The following is a 9,806-nucleotide window of genomic DNA, read 5'->3' as shown; positions in this document are numbered from 1 at the left end:
ACCTCGGCGTATAAGCCACCACAAAACAATCTATTGGAAGAAGAGATAAACAACATGTTGGAAGGATCAAACCCGAAAATCTCCATCGGAGATTTCAACTGTAAATCCCCATCATGGAATAGCATAACAGAGAATAGAAATGGCAAAAAACTCAAGGATTTCGCCGAAAAACAAAATGCCATAGTTATTGGACCAGAGCTACCGACATATCTTGCTTTTGGAAGAGGAATACCAGATGTAATAGATATCGCGATATTGAAAAATATAAGTCAAGAATTCTCGATTGAAACTTTGGAAGATGGAACCTCAAACCACAATCCCGTGGAATTGACAATTGGAGAAGAACCAAGAGAAAAACTGTTGGAAATAAGAGAATATACCAATTGGACTAAATACAGCCATTTAATACAATCGGAAATAACAGAAATTCCAACAATAAACACTCCAGACGATCTGGAATGTGCGGTTGATAAACTGGAAGAGATTATATTGAAAGCTTACGAAAAAAGCACGAGAAGAGTGAAGAGACCAGCTCCAAGTCATCCGCATGGCGATACGCCTAAAGAAGTAAAAGATCTTATACAAGAAAATCGAAGACTAAGAAGAATATATAGGATGAACAAAAATGATCTGAATAGAAGGAACCTCAACCGACATAGCCAAGTTCTGAAAAATGCCCTGAAAGATCTAAGAACAAGCAGATGGAACAAAAGGGTGCAAGAACTGAATACAATCGATCATTCTGCATGGAGAATGCAAAAAAGCCTACGAGGAGAAAAGACTAAAATTCCACCCCTACACGGAGAAAGGGGAATGGCTTATACCAATACTGATAAGGCAGATGCATTGGCGGACTCGATCGAACGAGAATCGAGAATAAATTACAGGATAGACGACGATAATGAAGATTTGGAAGAACTGGTTGAAGAAAATGATGAAGAAATGGATGAATTACCAGCGACTGCTGAAATAGACAAGCCAACATCGCCAAATGAAATCAGGGAAATAATAAGAAGTTTGAAGAAGAGGAAAGCTCCCGGAAGCGATAAAATAACGAATGTTATGTTAAAGAAATTACCTAGAAAAGGTATAGCCGCTCTAACAAATATCGCGAATGGAATTATGAGGACAGAACACTACCCAGAAAAATGGAAAACAGCAGAAGTCATAGTATTCAATAAACCATTCAAAGAGAAGAAGTTTCCACAAAACTACAGACCGATAAGTCTACTGTCGGCTTTAGGAAAAGTAGTAGAAAGAATTATCGCCACGAGGCTAAATGAGGAAACCGAAAATCTGGAACTAATTCCACCAGAACAGTTCGGATTCAGAAGAGAGCATTCAACAGAACAACAATTATTGAGGCTCACAGAGTACATAACAGAGGGATTCCAAAATAAACAAGCTACAGGTCTTGTTTTACTAGACGTCGCCAGAGCATTCGACAGAGTATGGCATGAAGGATTAATATATAAGATGAGATGTGCTGGATATTCGATCAAAATATGCAAGTTGATACGGAATTATCTCAAAAATAGAAGATTTTACGTGAAAGTGGGAGGAGAATGCTCCTCAACAAGAGATATAGAGGCTGGAGTACCCCAAGGATCAGTACTTGGGCCACTTCTGTACAACATATACATCCACGATATTCCGAAAAATCCAAGAACCATGCTAACGTTATATGCTGACGACACAGGCATAGCAACTCGACACCGAAACCCTGAAATAATAGAACGAGTTCTACAAGAGTCGATTGACGAAACAAATGACTGGTGCATAAAGTGGAAAATCAAGCTCAATGGACAAAAGAGCCAAGCAATATTACTACAGAAGAGAAGACTGCGACCCACAACGAAACTGGATGTTGACGGCGAAGAAATCGACTGGAAAAATGAAGCCAAATATTTAGGAATAACGCTTGACAAAGGACTTACTTGGAAAAGTCATATCAAACAAGCAATCGACAAAACGAAAGCAGCGATGAATAGACTCTATCCTCTGATAGGAAGAAGAAGCCACATGTCGAAAGAGACAAAATTGAAGATAATCAAAGCCGTTGCTAGGCCTCAACTGACTTATGGATCAGTTGCCTGGGGTTTCGCGGCAAAGAGCCATATCAAAAGAATTCAGGCCACTGAAAACAAGCTGCTACGATGTGCAATAGATGCACCTTGGTTTGTCAGGAATAGACAGATTTATAAGGACCTGAAATGGGAAACCATAACGGAATTCATGAACAGAAAAGCAGAGAAATTATTCGAAACAGCGAAAAACCATCCGAATCAAGAACTCAGGAGACTAGTGGACTACGACCCAGAGGAAGACAAAAGGAGAATGCGAATTTACCGAAGGAGACCAAGAGATCAATTAAAAAGAGATTAAAATAACAACAGAAACTTATTGAAAAATTCAATAAAGTGTTAATCCAATAGAGGATAAACACATAAATCCCAGCACGATAGTGTGCGAGAAGAAAACCGATCAAGAGATGAACGGTTTATAGGCAAATGCCCGGAACCAAAATTCAAGAAGCAGTAGGGTTTTTAGTGGGTCTCGAGCTCAGGAGAGTGAGAAACCCCACACTGTTCCCCCTCAGGAGATGAGGGTGGTTCGTCTGTCTTGCAGATTTTCCCCCTGCTACATCAAAAAAAAAAAAAAAAAAAAAAAAAGAGTTACATAGTGCAAAGTAGTGAAAGTAAATTAGTGACTGTATGAATAAATTAGAGTAAGTCCTTGTCTATATAAACCAGTGTTATAGCTTTGTAAATGAATTAGACGTTGGAAAGAGGACAATTTAATTAAACTCGAGAACGTTACAATATGAACGGGATGATTCTTTAAGGGTGGTGAGTGGTATTTTCGGAACGACTAACACAAATTTCAGCCAATCAGACTTGGTCTTCACAAATATATCGATATTTGGACCCAATTAACTTGATGGAAGAGCCGAGGCGAAGTTAACGGACATTCATAAATAACGCGAACCGCAACATGATAAATTCGTTATGAAATTTCCCTCGCTCTGTGGTAGACAATTTTAAAAACTTTTGGGCTGGCAACTTGGCTCCTAATCAGTCTATGGTTAATGGAAATAGAGTGCCTTGCGGAATGAAGAATCATTTTCATGAAATTCTCAAAACAGGCGCAGGATATGGCTCTTGTAAATAAGCGGGCAAAAACATATTTTCATTCATCGGTTATTTACTAAATTCGTGAGCGCCGAGTGGAAGAGGTAAGAGGGGAAAATCTGCTGATTTAGAGGTTTGGAAATTCGTCTATGAGGGAACTGATGCATCTCCAGGACAGCGAAAAAAGCCAAACGAAAGATGAATAACCGGAGAGAGCCAGCAAATCCACACTGGAGCCAGATCGAAAATGTCTAAAAACATCGGGAAAATTATGTTTTTGACGTTTACTGAAGCACGTTATTTTGACAATAGTGACTGACAGGTTAGGTTAGGTTAGGTTAGTGAATAGAGTTCTCTAACGATTTGTCAAAAACAGCTGACCGTTCATTACCGTGGGGCACACAAAGCTTTTTATTATCAGTGTAAAGAGGCATTTCTCAGAAAGTTATAGTCTAATCACTCTAATCTAACGTGGGGAAGAACGTTTTTTCCAAAAACACGCACAAAACACAATACTCGACCAAAACAGCATGCGAATCAATGGAGGGAAAAGCTTGTGTGCCCCACGACAGCGAACGCTTAGCTGATTTTGACAAATCGTTAGAGTTCCCTATTAGTGAATTAGTGAATGACAGGTAAGCACATATCATGGACAGGGGTGGGTAGTACAAGTTCAACTAACCGACAGCAAAGTGTAGTGTTTTTGCCTTCGGCGTTTATGAAATTCATTTCATTATGCCTTTTACAAAAAAATCGGCCATAAAGGTACATCATCTGGCCTACTAGTTTTATCATCTAAGAAATTCAATTCCTACGTTCCATGGATTTCTTCGATGCAGTCTGCAACTTGCAATTAATGCGATTCGACCCTTTGCTATAACTTTTTGAGCAACAATAAAATTTAACGATTTTACTGCTGTTTCTACTGGGTTTCTGTTTGAGATGCGATAAAAGAACGGAAGGAAATAAAAATAGGTTATCTTCATTCGCAGACAAGAGAAAATGGCGATGTTGGTATACAATATCGACCTTCTGAATTCTTTCGTTTCATATTTCTTTCAACAATATTATTTTTGTGTTTGTGTCTGGAATACTCCCAGAAAATTTGTAAAATTTTGAAAAATCTGTCAATATAGAATTTCCGCACCCAAAATTGAATCATAATATGATAGATTTAGTTGCGGAAACTTCGATTTAGATTTAATGCCCATTAAAATTCAAAACTAATTTTTGAAGGGAATAACGGAGGATTAAATTTCCAATGGAGCAATGAATTTCAACGGACTTTCCTGCAACTGGGCTGAATATTATTCATATGTAGAGTTAGTTAGCAGAATAATAAAATTGAAGAATGTTCTAAAAAGTTCCATTTCCTGAGATGGATTGACGTGGGCAATGTTTTTATAAGCGCACCAAGTGCTAAGACGGTATTTGTTTTATTTCTTATCGAAAGCATAGAATAGAATAGTAGAACTCTTATGGGGGGCACAAAAGACCTTAAGGTCGTAGTGAAATGCAACCGCATTACCAAACGATACACTTTATCGAAAGATATTGATCCGCCGTAAGATGATACGAATTTGTATAAACGTCAACAGTTAAAACTCTTTCATTTAGAAAAGGCTGAAATGAACTGTAGAGTCATTCGGGGTAACTAAGCGAAGTGGGTAAGTGTGCGCAGTGCGTATATCTTGACTATGCAATGAATGAAAGAGGGGTTCATTTGGGTGAAGCAAAGGCGCAGAATCGCCATATTAGTTTTTCATAGGGGTGCGCCGTGCCACGTTTCTTTAACTTTTTATTTGCAATCAATCAAATTCACTAGTTTTCTTGTTAATTTCTAGCATCTCTGCACATTCTGCCAGGTCCAAGTTCCGAGTCCCTCAATGTTAAACAATATTTTTTTTATTCGATCAAGGGCATATTAATCTAAATATATAATAAAAAATTGGGCATTAGTTCAGTGAGGAATAAATTATGACATTGTTGATTGTCTTGGTTAAGACTCGATCAATATTGTCCTATTTGTTCAGAAAAATATGAAGAGCCACCAACAGGGGAATGTATCAAGTGTTGTGTTCACCAAGAATTGTGACACGAACAATAATGCACTGCTTGTAAAAAGGCGCTTCTGTATTGACAATAAACAGCATTTCTCTAATATTGTAACATTTTTATGACATTATTTTGTAATTTGTTTTGATTGTGTGGTTCACTAAGCACTGCGTTCTCTTACCCCGTGAAGGTGCGCACACTTACCCGCAATTCGGGGCATGTGAACGCACTCCGACTTTCTCTATTAAATTCTTTTTTGCGGAAAGAAAACGTTTTTGTTCGTTTGCTTTTTGATGTTTTCTTATAGATTAGAAAATTCTCTATCTTATGAATATGTTTTAATTTTCCTAGCTTCAACATTTGAAACAGGGTATGGCTTGAAAGGCAAAAGTGCGCACAGTTGCCCCGAATGACTCTATAGTCTATTCACTCTCATAAAAGCAATGGGTTGACCATGAAAAAATTTCTCGAGTTTCTGTAACTAGAACTAACGGAGTTAGGATGTCACACACGAAATGTCGTTTTTTTCGAAATGACCGACGTTGCCAGTTGGCACCATCATTTGCCAACTCCTCTTTGTTGTTACCGATATCAAAATAAACTAAGAAGCAAACTATAACTTCTACATTTCTTTGATGATTTCGAATTTACACCCCGAGATGCAACGCCGTGTAATCCACTGGCACACAGTAATTTTATTTCATTCCCTTCTTGTTACAGGGTGTGGATGTAAGGCAACAAAAATTTTCGTTTTTTTTTGCGAAGAATTTGGGAATAGAAGAGGGAATTACAGAGTATTTTTTCATGCTGGGTGGACTGTTAGGTTAGGTTAGGTTTGACAAGCTATAACTTCGACATTTCTTTGATAATCTTGAATTTACACCCCGAGATGCAAAGCCGTGTAATCCACTGGCACACAGTAATTTTATGTCATTCTCTTCTTGTTACAGGGTGTGGATGTAAGGCAACAAAAATTTTCGTTTTTTTTTGCGAAGAATTTGGGAATAGAAGAGGGAATTAGAGAGTATTTTTTCAAGCTGGGTGGATTGTTAGGTCAACACCTCGTCACGTCTTTGCTACTTTTCGTATACAATGCTTTGCTATGGAAATATCGCTATTTCTTCGCCGATGGTGGATTTTTCGCCAGTAGCGAGAACCACCATCCTTAACCGTTAGGTAACTGCTGCAGGGTATTTTTTTCAAGCTCCAATTGTGGTTTACTATGTAAACATATAGAAGCGAAAAACTTAAGAGGGGTCTACACCGTTTTAGTGGTCAGTTCAAAAAAGGAAAATGAATATCTTACGTCAGAAACCACCAATTTATATGGAGTTTTTATTATAATTCAATTCAATGAGTTGGTCACCTCGGAAAGTCAGAAATTTTTTTATTCGTCGAATAGAAAAAAAATTTTTTTCATTGAAGAACAAATGTTCATTCATGTTATTAACTTTCCGAGGTGCAATTATCTTTTTTATGAATTTCAACATGAAAAAATTTCTCGAGAAGTCTAGCCATTGGCTACAGTTCGTATCCTGGTGAAATTGAAAAAAGACGTTCGTTGCTGCCATCTTTTCGACGAAAGTATAAACAACAGCAACACCCCACATTCTGATATAGTATTTTCCCCTTTACTGCTTTACGGGTGGCGAGAAAGTCCCGTGGTATAAACTCCTTTCAACTCTGAGTAAGCTTTTCAAGTTTTTTTTTTCAAAACTACAGTTTTTAATGTAACATGGACTGCGAATTTGTTTTAGTGGGCGTTGCATCATCGATCATAATTAGTGAACAAATAATGTCACGAGCAAAATCATTCAATCGTTGTGAAATCAACCCCAATAGATGCTAGAGGAAGTTGGAGTTTTTCATGACGGAATGAAGAGAAAGCACTATTTTCACTGAAATCCAATTTGACAGCATATGAATTGAACTCATTTACTTTGTTGCTTCTTTCAAAGTGTAACCTTCGAAAAAGGATAGATAATTTCAAATAAGGATTTATTACCACATACCAACCTCATAAAACGTCACAATTTCCTCACAAAGTATTCCTTGATGCAGTATATACTTATCCCCTGCTATTGTTTTTCAAAAAGAGCCAAATTCCTGAGAAAAACGAAATGTCATGAAATATTGTTTTTTTCACAACAAAGCAATATATCGAAAAAAAGACGAAAGCGATCTAACAATCCACCTAACATGAAGAAAAACTTTTTAAGGCCATCGCCGTTACTGAATTCCCAGCCAAAAAGTTTCAAGAGCTTGAAAGAAATTCTTTTCAACTTTGAGGTCCACGTCATAAATTCAGAGGTAAAAAAAAGAATGTGTAAAATATTCATCGCTTCCATACAGACTATCGAATTTGTACGTAGATATCTCAGAGAAGAGAAGCCAATCTGATCATCTGAATTCAGAGCACGGTGACAAAAGTTCACAATTGAGAATGAAGATAGTCGTTGAGTTATAGTAGAATTAATTCCATTAATTTTTGGTGGCACTTGAAGATGCTAATGAATGGCCATGGGGGAAATTTGAGGTTATAACTCGCTGAACTTCTGTGAAGCCGGACTGTAATTCATTTAATTGACGTCGGAGTTTTGACACTAGTTTGCTGAATTTTCCGACGTTAGAAGGGTCGATGAAACTTTAACGACTCTTGGCAGCATTAAGAAACAAACTCCAGGTATAATGATCAAAGGACCCGAACATTAGCAGGCAGAATATTGCTTTGATAGATTTGTTACATACGTGAACGTCCTCTTGTCTGTCCGCCCTGGGCTGGTCCGCTAACCGCTATTCTGAACTTTTAGACAAATTTCCGCTAACATCTTCATATACCCGGATAGTTTCTTATTTCAAGTGCTAGTGCACTCCAGGAAGGTCCGGTTGGAATGCTCCGAGTTAATTGCTGGCGTATAACCGCAGTACGGAACTTTGTTCCTATATTAGATCAAATAGCAAGTTCTACTAGAGCAGCATCCGTTCTACAGCTTTTCTGGAGATCGCATGTTCAACGGATTAAAATCATGTTACATGAACTATTTTTTGTGCTTTGATGAAGAGAAACGGCTAAATCAAAGGATGAATTTCCTAAAACTGTGTCAACCTGTGCAAACCTCTTTTCATAACATTCTGAATTTCAAGATTTCTTTCTATATTTTAAACGCCCCGTGAAAAATAATTTCGCAAGTATGAATAAGAACTCTGTACTCCATTCACTTTTATTTTAGCACTCGGTTGGCCATGAAATAATTCAAGCGCACACACAGTATTAATATACCATAGTGCGCCAAACTTTTAGCAGTAGGGATAGTGTTATTAATTTTATATTCTTTTGTTAACATTTGTTGTATTTTTTTTGTGTATATATATGCGTAAACCTTTATGGTCCAACTCTTTTCTTAATTCGAATATAAGGGACAAAGACCTTTGGCAGTCTGAATGGAATAGGTGCACTATTTTCAACAAAGAATTAGTAACTGATCCTTCGAATAGAGTTCCTGGTTTTGATCTTCCCAGGAAAATATGGTGTATTCTGAATCGTTTAAGAACAGGTCACGGACGTTGCAATAGCTTGCTTTTCAGGTGGAATTCAGTTGAAAGCCCTAGTTGTGAATGCGGGGAACCAGAAGAAACCATAAATCATCTAGTTAATCATTGTCCAATTTATAAATTTCAGGATGGTTTTAGAGCTATACATGCAGTTTCCGAATCTTTTTTGAATTGGGTTGTCAATTTTAGGTCAATCTGACATATTGAATCTAATTTTATTATTTTACGTTTTTCTGCTTTTGTTTTCTCTTTATTTCAGATAAAAGTTTCTGGTATCTTGGAGAAGACTTTCTGGATTTTCCTTTTTGTTGGAGAAAGAATCAATTTTTGCAGTGCCCTTCAATATGGAATATTTCAGCTTATTTCGTGAACAATTACAATCCACTACACTCACGGGGAGAAAGGGTTTTTTTACTGAGGTTTTTCCCTAAGCTCTTGTATCATACACCAATTTGTATGGTACCCCGTTACGCTAACCTCTGCTAAAACTGTATCTCATACACATGCTATAATTATTGTTTGCTGTTCAAGATTGTAATGCTCTATATCAAAAGAATATATATATATATATATATATATATATATATATATATATATATATATATATATATATATATATATATATATATATATATATATATATATATATATATATATCATAAGGTATTTGAAAGTTGTGATTTAATTTGTAGTACTGTTACTATTGCTAAATAAATAAATAAATAAATAAATTTTCTCAAGTTTTGTAACTAGAACGGAGTAAGGTTGGCACTCACGAAAAGTCGTTAATGTCATAACGCCGATGCCACAACTTATATCAATTATTTTACAAAAATTCCGAAAGTGATTGAAAAAGATAGAAGACAGGGTTTCAGGAAATGCTGTTTAGAATTCAGGTCCGTTCATTCAAATAGTAGGTATGATATTCTAATATCTACAATATATCACAGACGGTAGCGAAAATATTCAATATATGTGAATTTAAATAATGTTTCATCTGAATCTAAACGACTTATATTTTAGCTAAAATTAAATTATTAATTAAAAAGATTGTGAATGAAGAGGATG

This window comes from Coccinella septempunctata, chromosome 1 (assembly GCF_907165205.1).
Source record: "Coccinella septempunctata chromosome 1, icCocSept1.1, whole genome shotgun sequence".
Taxonomy (NCBI): domain Eukaryota; kingdom Metazoa; phylum Arthropoda; class Insecta; order Coleoptera; family Coccinellidae; genus Coccinella; species Coccinella septempunctata.
Note: the sequence above shows the minus strand (reverse complement) of the source record.